The following is an 8,360-nucleotide window of genomic DNA, read 5'->3' as shown; positions in this document are numbered from 1 at the left end:
AAAAAATGGCAACAAGAACAATTTTACCCTCTAATTCTCTTTCCAACCACTTCTAATTCTTTAAACTGTTACTTTTATACATATTTATATTATTACAACATATTTTAAGAAATATGTTTATTCTGCATTTTGTAATGAACTGCAGCATCAACTCTCAATTTTCCCTCTTGTAGTTTCAGAAGACATACTCTTTCTCTTACCCAGCGCCTATCCTCTACCTCAGCGTTTTTCAACCGCTGTTCCGCGGCACGTTGCCTGCTGTGCCGTAGGTGCAGACAAGACAAGAATTTTATAATTTTTCACTATTTTGTTTACTTAATATTTCATTATAAAATACTTTCTTTGTGTTTATTTGATTCCTATTCAAGAGAATTACTTTATATATAGTCAATATAGGCACAGAGTTAAATTTTTTAACATTTTCTAATGGTGGTGTGCCTCGTGATTTTTTTCATGAAACAAGTGTGCCTTTGCCCAAAAAAGGTTGAAAAACACTGCTCTACCTATCCTCTCCAGAATTGTGCTTTGTTATTTCATCCTATTGTCCCTCGTGAGTATTAACTTCTCCCATTTATTTTATTTTAATACTTCCTATCAACTATAAATCATGTTTAGTTTTCCTCCATCTACATCTATAAAATAAACAAACCAAGAAAACAAAAGGGATAAGTAGTCTAGGTCATGTTCTTTTTAAACTGCTCTCATTGAACTGTGCTATTCATCTGTAGAGCGCATATTTTAATTTCAGGATTTATTCATTAATACAGTATTTTACTCATGTATATTCCCCCAACAGTGTATAAGTCACATGAGTGGTGATGCTGTGTATATTTTTGCTTGCCATGGTATCTCCAAGTGCCTTCCTACCTCCACAGTTCCTAGGTCAGAGTTTACATTAAATGATAGTTACTTTCGTTGAATTATTTCACTTATTCAACTCTTCATTTCCTACCAGCTGCCAGGAACTGAATCACCAATGATCAAGAATATGTAGTCCTTACTTTTGAAACTCAAGTTCAGTAAGGAAAAGAAATTAAACATCCCAGTGATTTCAATACAATATGATATATGCTATGAAAAGACTACACATCACAGCAACTTGTTCCTCAGCCAGCTTAGGAACCACTGGAGTCTTTTTACTTGGAAACACAACTGTGCCCCTGAAGCTACAGTAATGCTGCATTTTCATTGGTAAACCGGTCACACTGGGAAGGTGGACTGAACGGTGGCTTAAAGAGTCTGGAGACAACCTTTGGGTTCCCCTTTCACTTTAATGTTTCATTTGCAACTTTGGAGAAATACCAAATAAGTGAGGGAGGAAGGGTCAGACCAAAGGTGACTGCACTTCTTGTTACTGCCCGGGATAGTCTTAGAAACACTAACAGCCTTTGTGCAATTTTTAGCCCAGCTTATCCAAGACATGATGTTCCTCTTTCTCTATTTTCTAAAGAAACTGTGTTCTAAGGAAAAACAAGGCATGTCCAGAACAGGAATGAGATGGTCTATTTAAGCAGAGTCTACTTGATCCTTAACAAGTCTAGTTGATTCTAACTATCAACATTAAAGTAGCTTATCTCCAGGCCAGACAGTTAAATGTTCAGCTTGCAGACTTTAAAATTTTACTCAAATCTGCCGGGACCGGTTTGGCTCAATGGATAGAGCGTCGGCTTGGGGACTGAAGGGACCCGGGTTCGATTCCGGTCAAGGGCATGTACCTTGGTTGCGGGCATATACCCAGTAGGGGGTGTGCAAGAGGCAGCTGATCGATGACTCTCATCGATGTTTCTAACTCTCTATCTCCCTCCCTTCCTCTCTGTATAAAATCAATAAAAAATATATTTTAAAAAATAATAATAATAAATAAAATAAAATTTTACTCAAATCTCATAAGAGATAATGATATTTCAGGTTGACAGGTTAAAAGACCTACATTCAGTTCACCTGTTAATCCATATTCCAAAATATGTCCCTGTGTTGGCCTGGGTTCTTGGATTATTTATGTATTAATATGCCACACCCTTATTTTTTGTTTTTGTTTTATAAACTGAACTGATCTTTGAGTTGAGGGCTGTAAGAAATAGTTCTGAATTGGTAAGATATGTACACATTTAATACCTTAATAAAAAATGAAAAAAGAAAAAGAAATAGTTCTACATTTTGGTTGGGAAATGTGGAGAAACCAATAAAGGAGATGCCAGAGAAATGGGAGAAAAACCAGGAGAGTGTATTGTTCCAGAAACAAGTGCAAAAGGTGTTTCAAATATTGTGAATAGGCACAGTAAAAAAAAGTACTGAGAAGTGACACTTTGATTTAGAAATGTGGAGGTCAAGGTGATCTTGCTAAGTGCACTTTCAATGAAATATAGAGGGGTTGGAAGGATCACCTTTGTGGGCATTAAAATCCTAAAGAATTATCACTGGATTAGGATTGGGAAGAGGAACAGTGATCCAGGAGCTAAAATCTTGAAGAAATGAGGGCATATTAAATCAGGGCAAAACTAAGCTGTTGTAACAGTGAAGTGGCTTGAAGAACAGACGGGTTTCTTTCTTTCTCAAATAACATGCCAATGTAAAATGTCTATGTTGGTGGGGTAGCTCCAATGCCTGGGGTCATTTATGTATACAAGTTGCTTACAGCAGTTGCTCTGTCAGCTCCTAGGACGTTGTCACGGCCTCTGTAGAACAGCATCAATTCAACAGTGTGTTGAGATGCCCTCTGCTCAGCATTTACCATCTTCATGTGACAGGTGTTTTATATACTCTATTCCCTTTGGAAAATATCTCTCAAATTTTCAATTCCTTTCATGGTCCAGTTTCTGCAGTTCCTTATCCTATCCACTATATGAAGGTTCCTGTTAAATTCAGCATGGTGAGAGTTGTAGGTGGGAATCAATAGAGACTAGGCTACAGACATATTAATGGGGGGTGGGAGAAGAGAATCAGATATCTATCTCATGGAAGGGCAAAGATGAAATGGGGTATTGTGGAGCAAATTCTGTACTTGAGTCAGAAAGTCTGGTTTTGAATGTTATTTCCATTACTTCCTAGCTAGGATGATAAGCACATCATTTCAGTTTAAGGATGTTACCTTAAGTGTGTGAAAATACCAGCTTTATCTACCACCTCAAGAGGGCATTATGAGGATCAAATGAGGTCATGCATAAGGAATTATATTGTAGGTTACTACTTAAAACCCAATTCTTTATTTTTAGTTATTATCATTTATGTCTTGACTAAGTTTCTTTCTTTCTGCAAAGTTCAGTCTAGTGGTTCTCAAATTTGGTCAAAAGGGCCCTGTGGGTCACAAGACCCTTTCAGAGGAGCTGTGATGCCAAGACAATTTTCATAATACAAAGACTTTTCTTTTAAACCTGTGCTGATACCAGCACTTAGGATCAATAGCAATGGTGGGTAAACTGCTAAAACTTAGCAAGAATCAAGGCTGTGGCACCAAACCATAATGATAACCATTGAATTATTCACCAACACACACACACACACACACACACACGCTCAAGCCAACTTTATTTAAGAACTAGAGGCCCGGTGCACAAAATTCATGTATGGGGGTGGGGGTAAGGGCAAGGAGGGTGTCCCTCAGCCTAGCCTGCACCCTCTCCAATCTGGGACCACTTGGGGTGTGGGATCCCTTAACACGACCAGCGTGGTTCAGGGCCCACTCAGGGTCCGGTTTCTGGAGAAGGCCACACACTAAAATGAAGAGAGAGACTGGAAAAGAGTTAATTTGGGAAAATGGGGGCCAGGCGGGAAGTCTACCTCTAGTGGGAAGACTAACCGCTCTTTGGCCTTTTACTATTCCTTTTATTGAGATTCTGAAACAAAGATATCTCTTAAGGAGGAAGTTCTAACAGCAGAAAATCAACTTACATTTACATATGATTAACAGATTAAAGTTGCCTCAAGCACCACTATCTCAACTATACAAAGAGTTAATGCCTCTGACCATTCAGAGCCATCAAGGTCGCATAGCTCTTTTTACATTTTATCTCCAATGACAATGCTAGGTTTTGGTTCCCTGTTCCTGGTTCCTGGTTCCAGGTTCCCGGCGTGGGGGATGTCCGACTGACCAGCAGTCAGACATTCCTCTCACAATCCAGGATTGCTGGTTCCTAACTACTCACCTGCCTGCCTGTCTGCTTGATTGCCTCTAACCGCCTCTACCTGCCGACCTGATCACCCCCTAACTTCTCCCCTGACGGTCTAATTGATGCTTAACTGCTTCCCTGCTGGCCCAATCTCCCCCAACTGCCCTCCCCTGCTGACCCATTCACCCCCAACTGCCCTCCCCTGCCAGCTATCTTGTAGTGACCATCTTGTAACAATGTGAGAGTGGCCATATTGTGGTGGCCATCTTGTGACAACATTGCGTGACACCATCTAGGCTTTTATTATATAGGATGTTCTTGATGAATCAGTATAAATTATTAATTTCATAAAACTCAACCCACAAGTACCACTTTTTAATATTCTGTGTGATGAAATGGGATGTGTTCATAAAATATTTTGTACTGCAGTTAAAGGAGGTTGGTTGTCTTGAGGAAAACAATTGTGTGATTGAGTTGTGAGCTGAACTACCAGCTGCTTTTTTTTTTTTTTTTTTCATGAGTTACCAGTTTTTTACTTTCAATGACTGATGGACAAGTTATGGTTTTCTGACTTGGGTATTTGATAGACATTGTTCCAAAAAATGAACAAAGCAAACTTGTCTTTTCAAGGTAAACAATTTACACTATTTACTGCTAAAATGATACAAGTCAAGCTTTTAATTCGAAGTAAGAATTATGGAAAACTTATCTGCCACCCTGAGCTGGACAGCTTCCCAGTACTCAAAGGTTTTCCTGATGAAATAAGTGGTCATATTAAGTAATGTCATTGTAAAAGTGTTTCATAATAATTATGTCAACATTTAGAATTGCTACATAACTCAAAGAACCATAACTTTTTTTTCAAATGAACAACACATGCCAGTACAAAATGATTCCTGGGTAAAGACTCATTCAACATTCACAGTAGACCATTGGATTTCAAAGTAACAGGATGAAAAGTTCATTGATATGGTTTCAGATTCAACATGGCAGCAAATCTTTTTTAGAAAATATATTTTTATTGATTTCAGAGAGAAAGAGAGAGAGAGAGAGAGAGAGAGAGAGAGAGAGAGAGAGAGAAAACATCAACAATGAGATTCATCAATCAGCTGTCTCCTGCACAACCTTTACTGAGGATTGAGCCCCCAACCTGGGCATGTGCCCTGACGAGGAATTGAATCATTATCTCCTGGTTCATAGGTTGCTGCTCAACCACTAGCCACACTGGCCAGCAAATCTTTAAGAAATTACCACTGGTTGAGTTTTGGTACAGTATCAAATGAAAATATCTATAACTAATGGCCTGGTTGCTAGGTCTGTGCACATTGAAAGGAAATTAATTAAAAGAAATATTCCACCCATGGCCAAAGGTGGAAACGCTGGGCCTCGTGAGGAAGCAGGCTCCTTTCTCTCTGTTCCGGGTGCGTCTCCCAGGAACCACTGCTGCCAAGTCACTGCAGCATGGCAGCTCCTGCATTGAGCATCTGCCTCCTAGTGGTCAGTACGCACGTACAAGAGGCAACTAATCATTGACCTGTTGACTGGTCAGATGGTCAGATGGTTGCTTAGCCTTTTGTATATATAGATTAGAGGCCGATGCACAAAGATTCAAGCAAGAATGGGCCTTCCTTCCTCTGGCTGCCAGCGCCACCTTCTCTCCAGCCCAGAGCCCCCTTTCTCCTTCCCACGCTGCCCAGAGGCCCGGGGTGGCTGGGGGCAGTGTGGAATGCCTGTGTCATCACCATAGCTGACCCTGGCCACTCAGCACCTGCATATGCAAATTAACCTGCCATCTTTGTTGGGTTAATTTGCATGCTCACTCCTGATTGGTGGGTAGGCATCATTTATGTATGGTCAATTTGCATCTTACTCTTTTATTAGTGTAGATTATCTGAAAGGGCTAATAAAACACTCCCCTCTTTCCTAACTATGTATCCACACATATTTTCCTCACCTGTGTCAACAAAAACACACATTCCAACAGATTCAATGTGGAAACAGATATGACAATCTTGCTGTCTTTTATTAAGCAAGACATTAAACAGATTTACAAAAATTGTAAAACAATGCCACTCATCTCACTAATGGTTTTTTTGTTTTGTTTTTATAAAAAGTGTATTTACACTAACATGTAATACGTTATTGTTATTTTTATGTTTTTATACTCATTTTCATAAAAACATAAAAAGTATATTTATGTTTACATGTAATATGTTATTACTTTTATACGTTTTTATTGATTTTAGAAAGAGAGGAAGGAAGAGGGAGAGAGAAAGAGAAACAATATCAGTTGCCTCTTGTACATGCCCTGCCTGGGGACTGATCCTGCAGCCTTGGCATGTGCCCTGACCAGGAGTCAAACTAGAGACCATTCACTGCTCAGGATGATTCTCAACAAACCACACCAGAGAGGGCTTATTATGTTATTTTTAAAGTAAGTAGTTAAATCTAAATTTTCTCAGGTTAAGTGAAAATTAAGATGGTATATTGATAGATATAACCACATAAACCAAAGCTTTTGGGGGTCCTCAACAACTTTAAGGGTGTAAAAACAGCCTGAGATAAAAAAAAAAGTTTGAGAATTGCTGGTGTAGCCTGTTTTGTATATGTAACCTCTATTCTTTTAAGGATTGTAACCTTATCTCATTTGGAACTCTTAGTGCTTACCAGGACCTGGGAAAAGGAGTTACAGTTCACACCAGCTGACAGTTACTATTCATAGAAAATAGAGTGGATATTGAAGTATATATCACTTTTGTATCTTTCTTTTAGGGTGCTATGGGCCAAAGAGTACAACAGCCAGTCACCATGGCCCATAAGCAAAAGGGAAGCCATTCTCCACATTAACAAGATAGATTTCAAGTCATAAACCCAACTGGAACTGTACTATGGAACTATTTTAGATGAGCGTTTCTAAACGAAGGAAGAATTTAAAGGCTTATTTAGAGCTAGAATTTAGGATTATTTTGATATTACAGTGATAGTTAAATAAACTTCATTTTGTCCTCTTGTGATTGTTGTTTGAGTTGTTTGCCTTTTTATTTCCCTTTGGTGAACCTATCCTACCATGTTTCCCCGAAAATAAAACATCCTCCGAAAATAAGACCTACTTACAGGTTTCCTTCTGAGTGAAATATAAGGCATCCCCCCAAAAATAAGGCCCCCTCTAGGCTCTGTCTCAGAATGAAAATTAATTTACCGTAAACTGGTCGCTAGGGCTGCCCCGACTGGCATCTAGCAACCAGTGACCTTACACGGAGTCCTGACGTCACTGCTGTGTGGAGGAGGAGCAGAGGTCGGAGGGAGAGAGGAGGAGACTTTCACAGATGCTTGTAGAAGAACAGGAGGATTAGAGCAGAAGGCACTGGGCAAAGATGGTGAGTGCTGGTGTGTCTCTGGTGACACTACCTGATGCTCGCGGCCGCCCTCATGATGACTGAAGGTTCTGAGTCAGTGGCAGACCCTGCTCCAGCCCAGATCCAGGCCCCAGCAAGCCCAGTGACAGTCCCCAGGCAGGCCCCAGGGGGTAAATGTCTGATAAAGGGGTAGGGGGGATGTCTGGTAAAGGTGTTCAGTGGCACAGGGGTGGGGGGAGGGGGATCACTTAAAATGACAGAGGATGATCAAAAGAGGTTACTAAAATGGTAATCCCCCCTCTGATTCTCCTGTGCCATTTTGATTCCCCCCTCTGATACCCCCTGTGTCATTTTTAAAAAAATAAATATATTTTATTGATTTTGTACAGAGAGGAAGGGAGAGAGACAGAGAGTTAGAAACATCGATTAGAGAGAGTCATCGACCAGCTGCCTCTTGCACATCCCCTACTGGGGATATGCCCGCAACCAAGGTACATGCCCTTGACCGGAATCAAACCTGAGACCCTTCAGTCCCCAAGCCGACGCTCCATCCATTGAGCCAAACCGGTCTCGGCCCCCCTGTGTCATTTTAAGTGATCCCCCTTCCCCAACCTTGACACCCCAAGTCCTTTTTTTTTTTACCCCTAGAAATGAGTGCAAAAACAAAAAGCTACTCCGTGGAGTATAAGAAAGGAATTGTGGAAGACTCTTGGGGCCAAAATCTTACTACTTTCTGCAAAGAGAAGATGTTGAGTATCTGATTGATCCAAAAATGGCGAGCAGAGTATGGTAACCTCATTGAACAAGTGGACAAGGGAAATGCTAAAAAGCACAAGTGTGGATCAAGTGGGCAACCATTATTTTCCGAGCTGGAAGACCTGATCTGTGAATGGGTTGT

This window comes from Pipistrellus kuhlii, unplaced genomic scaffold (assembly GCF_014108245.1).
Source record: "Pipistrellus kuhlii isolate mPipKuh1 unplaced genomic scaffold, mPipKuh1.p scaffold_m20_p_3, whole genome shotgun sequence".
NCBI classification, from domain to species: Eukaryota; Metazoa; Chordata; class Mammalia; order Chiroptera; family Vespertilionidae; genus Pipistrellus; species Pipistrellus kuhlii.
This window is presented reverse-complemented; position numbering follows the sequence as displayed.